The 12,706-nt window shown below is 37.3% G+C and overlaps 1 pseudogene; it reads left to right on the top strand.

Moving 5' to 3' along the window:
• The first annotated feature begins 9,874 nt into the window (after positions 1–9,874).
• LOC102500100 (olfactory receptor 958-like) lies at positions 9,875–10,808 on the top strand (annotated as a pseudogene).
• The last annotated feature ends 1,898 nt before the right edge of the window (positions 10,809–12,706 follow it).

The raw sequence follows: 12,706 nt of genomic DNA, 5'->3' as shown, positions 1-12,706 counted from the left end.
TAGGGAAATATGGTTGGAGATCTGGACTGTTCTGCTAAAAAAAAAGAACATTCTTCACTAATTTCTGATACTGAGTCATATAAAGACATAGCAGCAGTACATTTTAATTTGGGGTTTCTGATAGAAACAGATTTTTTCCTGTGTAGAGTTTGACTAGAACTGAGTTGGAAAGTCAGAGTGATATGCTTAGGTTTATTACAAAAACTATGTTGTTGATTCATGATTTATAGAGTATGAAGTCTTTTACAAAACCATGAAAAATCAACTATTTAAATCATGACTAAGGTAATCTGAACCAAAGCTGAAGAATGAAGGAAAACAAAACCATGACTTTAAATACGTTGCAGTCAATCTAAACTGTCCAACAATAAAAATATGAAAGTTTTACTAATTTTTTCTACTTACCAATTTTACAACTAGGTTTTGGCTCATAAGGCGAAATTAAAGGAAACTCTCAGTCTTTAGTTCTTAATAAGCAGTATAATTCTTTTTCTTATGAAGACCAAACCACAGAAAAATGTGCTATGAAACAGACTCTTCTTAAATTAAACCTACAGTTGTTTCAATATCTCAGGAGATAATGGCATTGGTCCTAGAGTCCTCATGGCTAAGGACTTTGACATTCTATAAATACTCCGAATTTTACCCATGTGCATTTGATTCTCTTGTGTTATATAGGCATAAACTTACATTATCTTATAAAGTATTAATTTTTTCTTTTCCAAAACCAAATGATCTGTCTTGTCTTACTGCACTAGTAGTAAACAGTATTGTTGCCCACCTAGGTCTAGTTCAGGAATACTTAGATCTCTTAAGAGTATTGTACTTTTACAGTATCTTTCCATTAGGAAGTCAATAATGACATTCACTGAGTTACACATTCTGTGGAAATAACAAAGGAATGATCCATCTTTTTAGGCTGTGATTCCCTAAAGCCCCACAGTATCTGTCTGAGTAGTAAGCAGAACTTCCAGCAAGAATGCTGGCAAGAATTCTGCATAGACATTCCTTTGTACAGGGCTGAGGCCACCCACAAATTCTGGGCACTTCTGTTAATATTCTTTAATTTTCTTTTAAAAAGATTTTACATTTAATCTTTGTACATCTGTGTAGTGCACACGGATTCAAAGTCGAAGGATATAGAAGATTTAATGCTAGGTGAAGTAAGCCAGACTATGGAAGACAAACGCTGTGTGTCTGTTGATACTCTAAGGAAGGCCTGAAGAGGATGGAATTCCAGCACGTCCACTGTGTCTGCTCTCACAGTGAATTATTCCTCCATTGTTAGTTTTTAAAAAATATTTTGGATCTTCAAAATCTTTAAGCATTTTCATATGGATTTAAAAATCAGCGTGTTCATGTCTACAAAAAACCCAAGGGACTTTTGATTAGAGTTGAATCAGATCTACAGATCACTTTGGAGAGAAATGACATCTTCACAATATTCTGTCTGATCCATGGATACCATATGCCTTATTTGTTTCTCTCAACAATGTTGTATGATTTCATGTGTTCAAGTCATGCACAGATTGTCAGATTCATCACTAAGTATTTCTATTTTTAGGCTATTTTAAATAGTAGTTTTAAATTTTAAATTTCCATTTGTTCATTGCTAATATGTGAAAGAAAAAACACAGAATTTTGTATGAGACTTACATCCTACAGCTCAGCTAAATTCAGTTACTAATTCTTATAGATTTTTTAGATATTCTGTCAAATTTTCTGCATAGGTGATTATATTGTCTGTAAATATAGAATTTACTTCTTTAAAATCTTGATTCATTTAATTTTTTTTTCTTATCTAACTGCTCTGTCTAGAAACTGTAGTTCCATGTTAAATGGAAGGAGCCAAAAATAGACATTCTTGGCTCCTAAACTTAGTAGAAAAATAGCCAGTATGTTTTGCTATTAAAATTCATAATGATTTTTTAAAATTTTTTATTATCATCATAATCTTCTTTATATTACATTGGATTACATATAACTGTACAGTGTATTACATTGCTTTTTCAAAAGGGAATGCCATGCAAGTCAGTCAGTACAAGGACATTAATCTCCCTGCTTCAACATTCAATATCTTTTCTATGTTTTCCCCAATCATTATTATTATTATTATAATTATTTTTTAAAACAGTCAATCGCTATTTGGAGTAGGCAAAGACTTCTTAAATAAGACTCCCAAAGCACAGGCAATAATCCCTAAAATAGACAAGTGGGACTATATTAGACTAAGAAGTTTCTGCACAGCAAAGGACACAGTAACAAGTGTGAACCGACAACCCTCAGAATGGGAAAATATTTTTGTTAAATATGCCTCAGACAAGGGACTGATAACGAGAATACATAGGGAACTCAAGTGCCTTATGCGAAAAAAAATGATTAACCCGATTAAAAGATGGGAAAGTGAGCTGAACAAAAGTCTCTCTAAGGAAGACATACGAACAGCCAAAAAGCATATGAGGAAATGCTCGTCATCCCTCATCATAAGGGAGATGCAGATAAAAACCACAATGAGATACCACCTAACCCCTGTCAGAATGGCAAACATTAAGAATATAAAAAGTGGTAAGTGTTGGTGGGGATGTGGTGGAAAGGGAACCCTCCTACACTGTTGGTGGGAATGTAAACTAGTTCAACCACTGTGGAGAACAATATGGAGGTTCCTCAGGGATCTACAAATAGAACTACCATTTGATCCAGCAATCCCACTTCTGGGTATTTACCCAAAAGACAGGAGAATGCTCAGTCAGAAAAGTGCTTGCACATCAATGTTTATTGCAGCATTATTCACAATTGCCAAGACATGGAACCAACCTAAATGTCCACAAACCGATGAATGGATTGGAAAAGTGTGGTATATATACTCTATGGAATACTACTCAGCCATAATGATTTTTTTTAAAACACAGTAGTACTGTATTGCCATCCTCCTGCCTCAGCCTACTGAGCAGCTTGGACTGTGGGTATTCACCGCCATGCCTGGTTTTCTAGGGTGGGCCCCAAACCTGGGCTTCCTAGTGGCCTCAGCCTATCAAGACGTGCTAGTGTGGGTAAGCCTGAGAATAATTTGTTCTATTCCTAGTCAACTGAGAATTTTTATCACATTTTGCAAGTTTTAAAATGCATTTTCTGAATCTTTCATACACTTTTCTTTTTTTAGTTTGTTAACACTGTGTATTACAGTGCTTGAGTTCTGAAGGTTAAACCATACTTCCATTTCTGGAATCAACTTCACTTGATCATGATGGAAGTAACTTTTCACAAGTATTAAATTCAATTGTGTACATTTTTCTTAAGAATTACCTTTATATCTTTATTTATAAAGGATATGAATTAGGAGCTCTTTTCTAAGCATCTTTATCTAATTTGAGGTTGAGGGAAACCTAGTATTATTGAAGGAGTTGAAAAGCTTTCTACCTATTCCATTCTCTCAGAGAGAAAATTAACGTGCACCCCAACTTTGTTCCCTCACGTCAGCCACAGTGCGGTGCTCAGCCCAGACCCTATCCATGCCTCGAGGTTCAGGATGCGCCTCCTTGCAATTTGTCCATCTTTTGTTTTCCTTTTCTCAAGGATTATGGTTTTGTGCTGCCTATCATCCAGTGTCTGAAATGCCTGTTTAAATATTCTTTGTTCAGTTTTCTGTTTATTTATGGAGAAAAGATATATTATGAGCCAGAATAAAGTTTTAATTCAACTATTTTTGTTTTAGTCATTTGGTTTGTGATATAAAATAAAAAGAACGTAGATAAAAGTACACAAACATGAATGTACAGTTCAGATTTGAAGCAAACACCACACCACCTCACACAGATTAAACTCTCCAGTGACTTTTGAGCCCCAAGTTACTTTCTGATTCTAATTTTCTCCCACTACACTATCATGACTTTATGGTAATTCTGATTTTTTATTAATTCAGAAGGTATCAATAAGCAATAAAGTTGCCTTTTTAAAGTGTATGTAGGTCGGAGCTAACAGGTGGCATGGTGGTTAATATACTGGACTTCCACATGGCCAAACATGGTTCAAGCCTCAGGCCCAGCAACTTGGAAACCATGCTGGGCACATGTGTGTACATACTCGAAATTCCCAGAGGAGAATGAAGGAGAAGGGACTGTGGCATGGCCATCCTCCCTGGGGGGGGGGGCAATTTCTCACTTTTCCTCTCTCTGTCTCTCATGGTGAGTACATGCAGCTTATGGAACAAACCTAAAACAAAAAGTGTAGGGACCAGCCGTTAGTGTAATGGCTATGTCGCTGGACTCCCATGTAGTCAACCACGGTTTGCATCCTGGACCTGGTGGCTTAAAACTCACGCTGAGCGCGTGTGCGTGCATGCCCAAGATGCCGAGAGGAGAATGGAGGAGAAGGGATTGTGGCATGGCCATCCCCCCTGGGGGGGGGTGTCTCTTTGTCTCTGTCTGTCTGGCGAGTGCACGTGTCCTATCGCAAAAACCTCTCCAAAAAAAAAAGTATATGTAGGTAGGATCATGCAGCAATATTTAATGTATAGTTTCTATTACTTAAAATTATATTTTGCAGACATGCAGGTGGCATAATAGTTAAGGCATTGGACTCCCACATGACCAATCATGGTTCAAGTCCCAGACCTGGTGGCTTGGTTTTTCATTTTCCCTCTCTCTCTGTTTCTCTCTGGTGAGCACATGTGCCCTATACCAAATTAAAACATAATAATAAATAAAGTTAAATAACTAATTACTTAAAAATTATATCTTGAAGACAAGTACACATATAAACATGTGTATCACATGTAAACATATGCATCATATGTAAACATGTATTATATGTAAACATATGTATAATACATATGACACAAATATGTATGATATATAGGTAGCTTTAAATTTATTCTTTTTATTGATGTGCATTATTACATTATAAACGATATACTTTGTAGACTTTTGGGTGTTCAAACTTTGTGTATAACAAAAATCTTGTCATGAATACTCTTGTCTCAGTCCACTATTGTGTTGCTATCAGAAATACCTGTGACTTGGAGATTTATAAAGAAATAGAGATTTATTCAGCTCACAGTTTGGAATCCCAAGGTCCAGGAATCAGCTTCTAGTAAGGCTACAACACCGTGGAGGGTAGGATCTTAAATAGAGCCTGTGTTCACAAGTTCTGTCTGTTGTAGTCTCCTGGTCCTGCCCTACTGACCTTACTACACACAAAGGCCCCACCAAGGGGCATGGTGGAGATACTAAGTTTTTACTTAATACACATCCAGTACCATCAAGTCCCACCACATGCATGTCTGGGGGCCATTCAAACCACAGTAACTCTGATACACATGAATAGGGCTTTCTACTGAGAAAGTTTTGTATTATAATGAAAATGCCTTCCAACCAGAAGGTATTTAGATAAACCATTATCTAAAGTCATTTTATGAATTTATACTTCCTTCAACAATGTGTGAAAATGTTAGTAATTGATAAATTTTGACATTTACTTAAAACAAATTTTATTATAATTCCAATTCACATTTCCCTAATTCCACTTATGTGTTTATTTAAGATAAACAGATACCCTTCACAGGGTCATGCCAGGATCCTTCTCACTGCACCCTCCCAGATGGTCAGCAACACAGGCACATACAGGCAGGTCAGAGCCTTCAGGTCAGCCTAGGATCCCAACCTGGGCCTATCACAGGGCTCCAGTGTCACCCTACCCACCATGGCTGGGCCTGCCTTTATCTAAGTCTTCTAATTTTTTTAGTTGATTATTAGTATTTCTTTTGTGAAGCCTGGCAAAGATAGTTTCCTATGTTTATATTAGCTTGCTTGTTTTTATATAAATTATGAGTGTTCTTAATGTATTTTGAATATGATTTTTGATATTAATAAATGCTATAAATCATGATTCTTTTAACATTTCTTGTTGTTTTTCCTTTTTACTCTTTTAATGTGATTCTTGAATATTAAAGAATCAGAATTATCAATTTTCTCTTATCAATATTAGTTTCTATCTGAGTCATTGTAGATATACTCCCCTTCTTGGAAAATCTAATGTATCCGTAATTAATAGAAACTAAAACACTAACAGTTTTTTTAGGTTTTTCTATAAGGCACATGCACTCACTGGAGAGAAAGGGAAAGTGAGAAAATACCTCTGGGGAGATGGCCACACCGCAATCCCTTTTCTTCCATTCTTCTCTTGCGATTTTGGACATGCATTCATATGTGTCCCATGTGATTTTCTTGGACTGGATCCTTCTGGAATCTAGCACCTTAACTGCTGTGTACTGAATCCCCCAAAAAGCCTCTAAAACTTTTAAATCTGTTAATGTGTAATAATGGTAAACCGCCCTTGCAAACATCGCTGCTAATGAAATAAATAATGTAGCGATAATCTTTAAAAACATAATATTATCTTTGTGGTATTTCTACATATGTAAATTTATTTTGGGAAATATATGAAAAACTGTTCAGAAAATTAAATATCCAGAAAAATGAAGATAGTTGAATAACAGAACCATGTTTACTATGTGGGATGAACATTATCATTAAAAATGGTAGTTGCAGGCTAGCCCACAGCCCAGTGGTTTGGGGAGCCAGATCACACAGAGCTGATGATGGTTTGAGTCTTGGCTCAGCAGTTTGAAATACCACTGGGTGCATATGCATATGTGCCCCATATCCCGACAATATGGAGAATGGAGGAAAAAGGACTGGGCAGGACCACATGCTTTTTCCCTCCCTCTCTCTGTTTTTTTCACATACCTTCTGACAATTAAAAAGTTTTATGAATTGAATAATATAGAAAATATTTTTAAATTAAATTAAGCAGAAGAGGCAAAACTAAATGTATAGTGTGGTCATGCCAAGCACATGCTCATGCATACCCCAAATTCTAAAGAAAACATACCATAACCATGTGGTGGAATGATTAGAAAGAACAGGTTAAATTGTTAACATTGGTAATGTTAAGATAGAGAAAATATGACAATTTTTAAAAAAATATTTTTTGAACAATTTACCAAGTAGCTTATAAAGTTGTGATTCTTTCCTAGTGAGTCGGTCATGTATCAGGAGCCCATAACAGGGAACAGTCATAAGGAAAGAAGAGAAGCCACTAATGACTCACTTTGCTCATTCACACTTCCTGAGCCTGGGAACACAGCCATTGGGGATATTGTCTCAAAATAAACCAGTTTGAAGATACTATAAATTTGGTATTTCAGGACCACACTAATAACAAGGCTAAGTATCAAATCTGTGTACAGTGGATTCAGGAGGACAATGTGCAAATTCTTGACTCTGTGCCATGGCCCTTTAAGCAAAGTAGAGTTTTGGCCTTAGAAACACATTCTTCCTGCCTAGGAACTTTAGAAGAAAATTTCATTACTCCTGTTAAATGCATTTTTCATCAGCTGGTATGTATCTAATCTTTGCTGGCTTCTATCCTACTCTAGTTCTGCTTGTACTGGTCTTTTTCTCTCCCTCTGACATGCTTAGACATTCTATGTGCCATGGTCATTTTGCTTGCTTAAAGAGCCAACGGAGAAAGAATCACAGAACCTAACATTCTTAGATGCCACTGAGTCAGAGAATCACTAATGAGCAACTCTGAGAAAGATGGAAAGGGGAGAAATTGAGGGCAAGTGAGTCTGGGTGGTGAAAGAATGGCTTGTAGGGAAGCTGGGAATTACTGAGAGTGACAGAGTCTCTACAGGAATCTATTTTCCAGGTAGTATAAGAATTAAAACTTATCTTTATTTTTAACACCTACTCTTTTATCAGTAGTTTCTTGAAAAGGCATATGTGTTCATTCTTCCATTAAAGACTAAGAGAGGGACCAGCAGTTAGCGTAATGGCTATGTCGTTGGACTCCCATGTAGTCAACTGTGGTTTGTGTCCTGGACCCAGTGGCTTAAAACTCACGCTGGGTGCATGTGTGTGCGTGCCCAAGATCCCGAGAGGAGAATGGAGGAGAAGGGATTGTGGCGTGGCCATTCCCCCTGGGGAGTGATTTCTCACTTTCTGTCTCTTGGTCTCTCTCTGTCTGTCTGATGAGCACACATGCCCTATGGCAAAAAACTCTCCAAAAAAAAAAAAAAGAAAAAGAAAGAAAGGCTAATAGATAATAGCCAATATCAATGAGTTTGGTAATAGTGAAACTCAGAAAAACTGTTTTAAGAATTATTCATTTAATTTTTTATCATTATTATTATTTTTAAATTTCCTACAGGGCACATGCACTCACCAGAAAAAGAGAGAGAAAGTTGAGAAAGTAAACCATCCGGTCTGGGACTCAAACTGCAGTCGGCCATGTAGGAGTCCAGTGCCTTAAATATCACTCCACCTGTTGGCCCTGAAACTCAGAAAATTTATAAAAAGGAAAAAAATATAAATTTTTAGCAGTTAGAGTTGTTAGAAAATATCTAGTTTACCCTGCTTTGCCGGGGAACAATTCATTCTTCTGTTTGCCTTGAAAATCTTCTGTGATGGAAATTCTGTACTTATCTAAGTAATTCTCTTTATGATTATGTGCTATCTGTTAGATATTTTTCCCCTTATATCAACATCAGATCCTTTCTTGGGCATTGATTTGAGCAGAGATGTGACATTGAATACTGACTGTGTTGAAGGAATGAGAAGGATTTTTATCAGATTTTCTGTGAAAAAATATTGATCACAGCACAGGGAAATTAGTTAGATCTGGTGGCAATATTTGAGTTATAACATTAAATGGGGTATGAAAAAGCAAAAGAAGAAACGTAGGCTTCAGAAAATATCATGATGATTGTCTTTTAGGTTTGTCTAGGACTAATATTAAATTAACAAAGCTAACTAATATTTATGCTATTGAATTTGTATTTAGTATAGGGGAAAAAAAATCTAACTGAGGGGAGATCATTTCCAGTGGGACACAGTATTTATTTCTGTTACCTATGCCATGCTGTCTTCTGGAGTCAATTCAATTTCCACATGAGTCGATTCCTGTATGTAAGTGGTTATACAAATGAGTTGTATGCCTTCCTTTTGACTATAAATGCTGAAGAAGGGAAACAACACAAAGTAAAAATTAATAGGTAAGTATATATCACTTCTATTTAAGTTCAAATTTTTATTTGACTATATAAGAGGTCTTCAAAATTGTCATGGAACATGTGTATAATGAAAAAACTATGCATGGATGTCAAAATCATTGTGCACTGAAATAAACTCATACTTTGATTTCATTTTCTTCATGAACTTTAATTTATAAACAAATTATGACTTGGCTGATATAAAAATGTGGTTATCACCTGGTGATATATCTATATAAAAAAGATGGTTCTGAAATATGCCAGTTTGTTCGATGATAAACCAGATTGGGAGGCACTACATAAAACTGATAATGAGACTTGACTACCAGAAAAGTTTTACTTACTATAAAGATAAATTGCTCTGGGACATCCAGTGGTAGAGTGATTAAGGCAGCAAGATCCCATATGGCTGATTGTATGGTTCAAGGCCTGGACCTAGCAGCTCAAAACACACACTGGGCACCATGCCCAAAATACCAAGAGGAGAGTGAAGGAGAAGGGATTGTAGAATGGCCATTGCCCTGAGGGGGTACTTTCTCTTCCCCCCCCTCTCTTTCTCTCTCTCTCTCCAGTGAATGCATGGACACTAGCACAAAATTTTAGAAGTAGGAAAAAAAAGATTAGCTATTCTATTCCCTCACTTAACATAAGAAGAAATGGAGTCAAATGTGACATGCACTTTAGCTCAAGGGTCAGATTTGTAACTTGTCTCCTCTTCTTTTGACTTTCTCTTGCAGCTGCTGCCTTAAGAGAAATCCCTGTTACTTGTGGTCTCCATTGTGACTATCTCTTTGCCCCTCCAGAACTGGCTGATGCACAAGCATGAGGAACTATACCTCCTCTGTGACCGAGTTCACCTTGCTGGGAATTCCTAATACCCGAGGAGTGGGGGACATGCTCTTCATCCTGTTTCTGGCCTTCTATCTCTTCACTTTGCTGGGGAACTTGCTTATCTTCCTCACCATTCTGGCTTCCCCAACCTCCACACCCCCATGTATTTCTTCCCAGGGAACCTCTCAGTGTTTGACATCTTTTTCCCATTAGTGACTTCTCTCAAAATGATGCTCTACCTGATGGGGCAAAACCGCACCATTTCTTACCAGGGCTGTGCCTGCCAGCTCTTCTTTTACCACTTCCTGGGTGGCGCTGAGTGTTTCCTGTACACCGTGATGGCCTACGACCACTTTGTGGCCATCTGTCATCCTTTGAAGATACTCGGTCATCATGAGCTGCAGACTGTGCACTGGCTTGACAGTGGGCCCCTGGCTGGGGGGGCAGGGGCAGAATTGTCCTCAAAATTCTCATCTTCAGGCTCCCCTACTGTGGCCCCAATGAGGTGGACAATTTTTTTCTGTGATATTCTGATGGTGTTGCCCCTGGCCTCCACAGACACCTCTCTGGCACAGATGGTGAGCTTCACTAATGTGGATGTTGTGACTCTTATGTGCTTTTTTCTATCCTTGCTTCCTACAGTCAGAGTCTCCTTTTCATATTGAAGATCAGTTCTTTGGAAGGCAGGCGCCGAGCCTTTTCTACTTGCAGTGCCCACTTGATTTCCATCATCTTGTTCTATGGGCCAGTGATGCTCCTCTATCTCTGGCCTGCTTCCAGCTCCTGGCTGGATTATTTCATTCAGCTGTTAAATAATATTGTCACCCCTTCCCTCAACTCTCTGATTTACACTTTGAGAAACAAGGATGTGAAATTGGCCCTGAAAAGGGTGTTGACTCAATTGGTCCACACTTCTGGGGTATGAGGCATGGAAACAACTCCTCTCTAAAATTGTCTGGGGAGTTGTTTCTGGCCCACTGCTCTCCCAGCAGGATTTGCCAAACAGCGCATGGGGTAAAGTTCTATCAGCTTTCCTTGGGAGTCCTAATGGTAACGTGGTAGGGATTGGGTGGACTAATGACTTTTCCTTCAAGGAAGTTTTTCAGATTGCCCTAGTCTTTTGTGTTTCTGTTTCACACAGTATTTGCTAGAACTGTTTTGATTGATTATAATGCCACAAATTTCCAGAGACTATGGACCCTTTCCTTCACTCCCTCCTTCTTTATTTCAAAATCCATGCCTTACTCCTTCTACAATATGTTTCTGACCCTTGAATAAAGTTGTTTTATGACAGACAAGGTTTGACACTTAAAAGAATTACACAGTTTGGTAAATTTAAGTTTAAATTGATTTGTAACTTCTTTTGCTTTAACCATATCTTCCAATTACAAAATTTTGGTTTGAATATTGACCCCTTTTGCCATCAGACAAGTCTAGTGTTGACCTTTATTCATGATGCCTCAAGTGAGAAACTGACCACTAATCTATCTATATAAGATGGGAATTTTTTTTTTTGTAAATTTGCAGAGGAAAGCCTATTTTGAACCAGAATACTCTATTTGTTGTCGATATACCCCATTTCTGAAAAATATGTCTATAATTAATTGAAATTAAAACAGTAACATTATTTATTATTTATTTTTGAATATTTTGACACTTAAAATTAAACATTTAATCAAATGAATTTCAGGCCATGACCCATGTATCTGATCCATCCCCTCAAACATTTAGAATTAGAGTTGACATTTACAATCTTCTTACTAAGTGTGTAATAGTGTTCTAAGCACATCACACACATTGATTAAAGGCACTCATGAACCCCACCAGGTAGATACTATGAAATTTTTTTTGATAGATGAAAAAAACAAAAACAAAACTAAGGACAGAAAAATATTTATACTCAGGCTGAATCTGAACCTAGGACTAAATTATATGTCCTAAGACATAGTGCCTTACGAGACATACCAAGGAATTAAAATTTCTGTATAATAATAGCTATTCTTTCATATGTCTTTGTGTGTATATGTCTCTTTCCTATCATTTACTGTTATGAGTACTTTATATGCATTAACTAATACAAGTTGAATAGCATCTCTATTGGCAGATACAAAAGTGTTGAATTTTTTATGAAAGAGTTGAGGCCCATGTAGGTCAAGTAACTGCATATAGAAAATAGCAATGACATTGAATGTAACTAAAGAAGCACCTTGGGTTACATTTACAGAAATAAGCATGGTGGGAAAATAATAACATTAGCTCTTTTCCACTCTATAGTAATATCCATTAATCCAGTCCACTGTTGACTGAGTAATGTAAAACCCTCTATCTGATAACAGAGGGACCTGGGTAGAGTATTCACTAAATGATTTACACAAAGATAAAAGGAAAAAATTTGGAAAGGCAACATCTGCCTGTTTATGGTATAAATTAAACATTCATTTACAAGCATGTGGTGCACCTGTTTTCTTGTTATTGTTTTTTTTTTGGAGAGATTTTTTGCTATAGGGTGCGTGCGCTCGCCAGACAGACAGAGAGAGACAGAGAGATAGAAAGCGAGAAATCACCCCCCAGAGGGGATGGTCACGCCACAGTCCCTTCTCCTCCATTCGCCTCTCAGGATCTTGAGCATGCACGCACACACGCCCGGTGTGAATTTTAAGCCACCAGGTCCGGGATGCAAACCGCGGTCGACTACGTGGGAGTCCAGCAGCATAGCCATCATGTTAACTGCTGGTTCCCTTATTGGTTTTTTTTTGTTGTTGTTGTTGTTTCTTTTTTTTTTTTTTAGTTTCATTTATTTATTTATATTTGCTATAGGGCTTG

This window comes from Tupaia chinensis, unplaced genomic scaffold (assembly GCF_000334495.1).
Source record: "Tupaia chinensis unplaced genomic scaffold, TupChi_1.0 Scaffold000651_1, whole genome shotgun sequence".
Taxonomy (NCBI): domain Eukaryota; kingdom Metazoa; phylum Chordata; class Mammalia; order Scandentia; family Tupaiidae; genus Tupaia; species Tupaia belangeri.
This window is presented reverse-complemented; position numbering and strand designations above follow the sequence as displayed.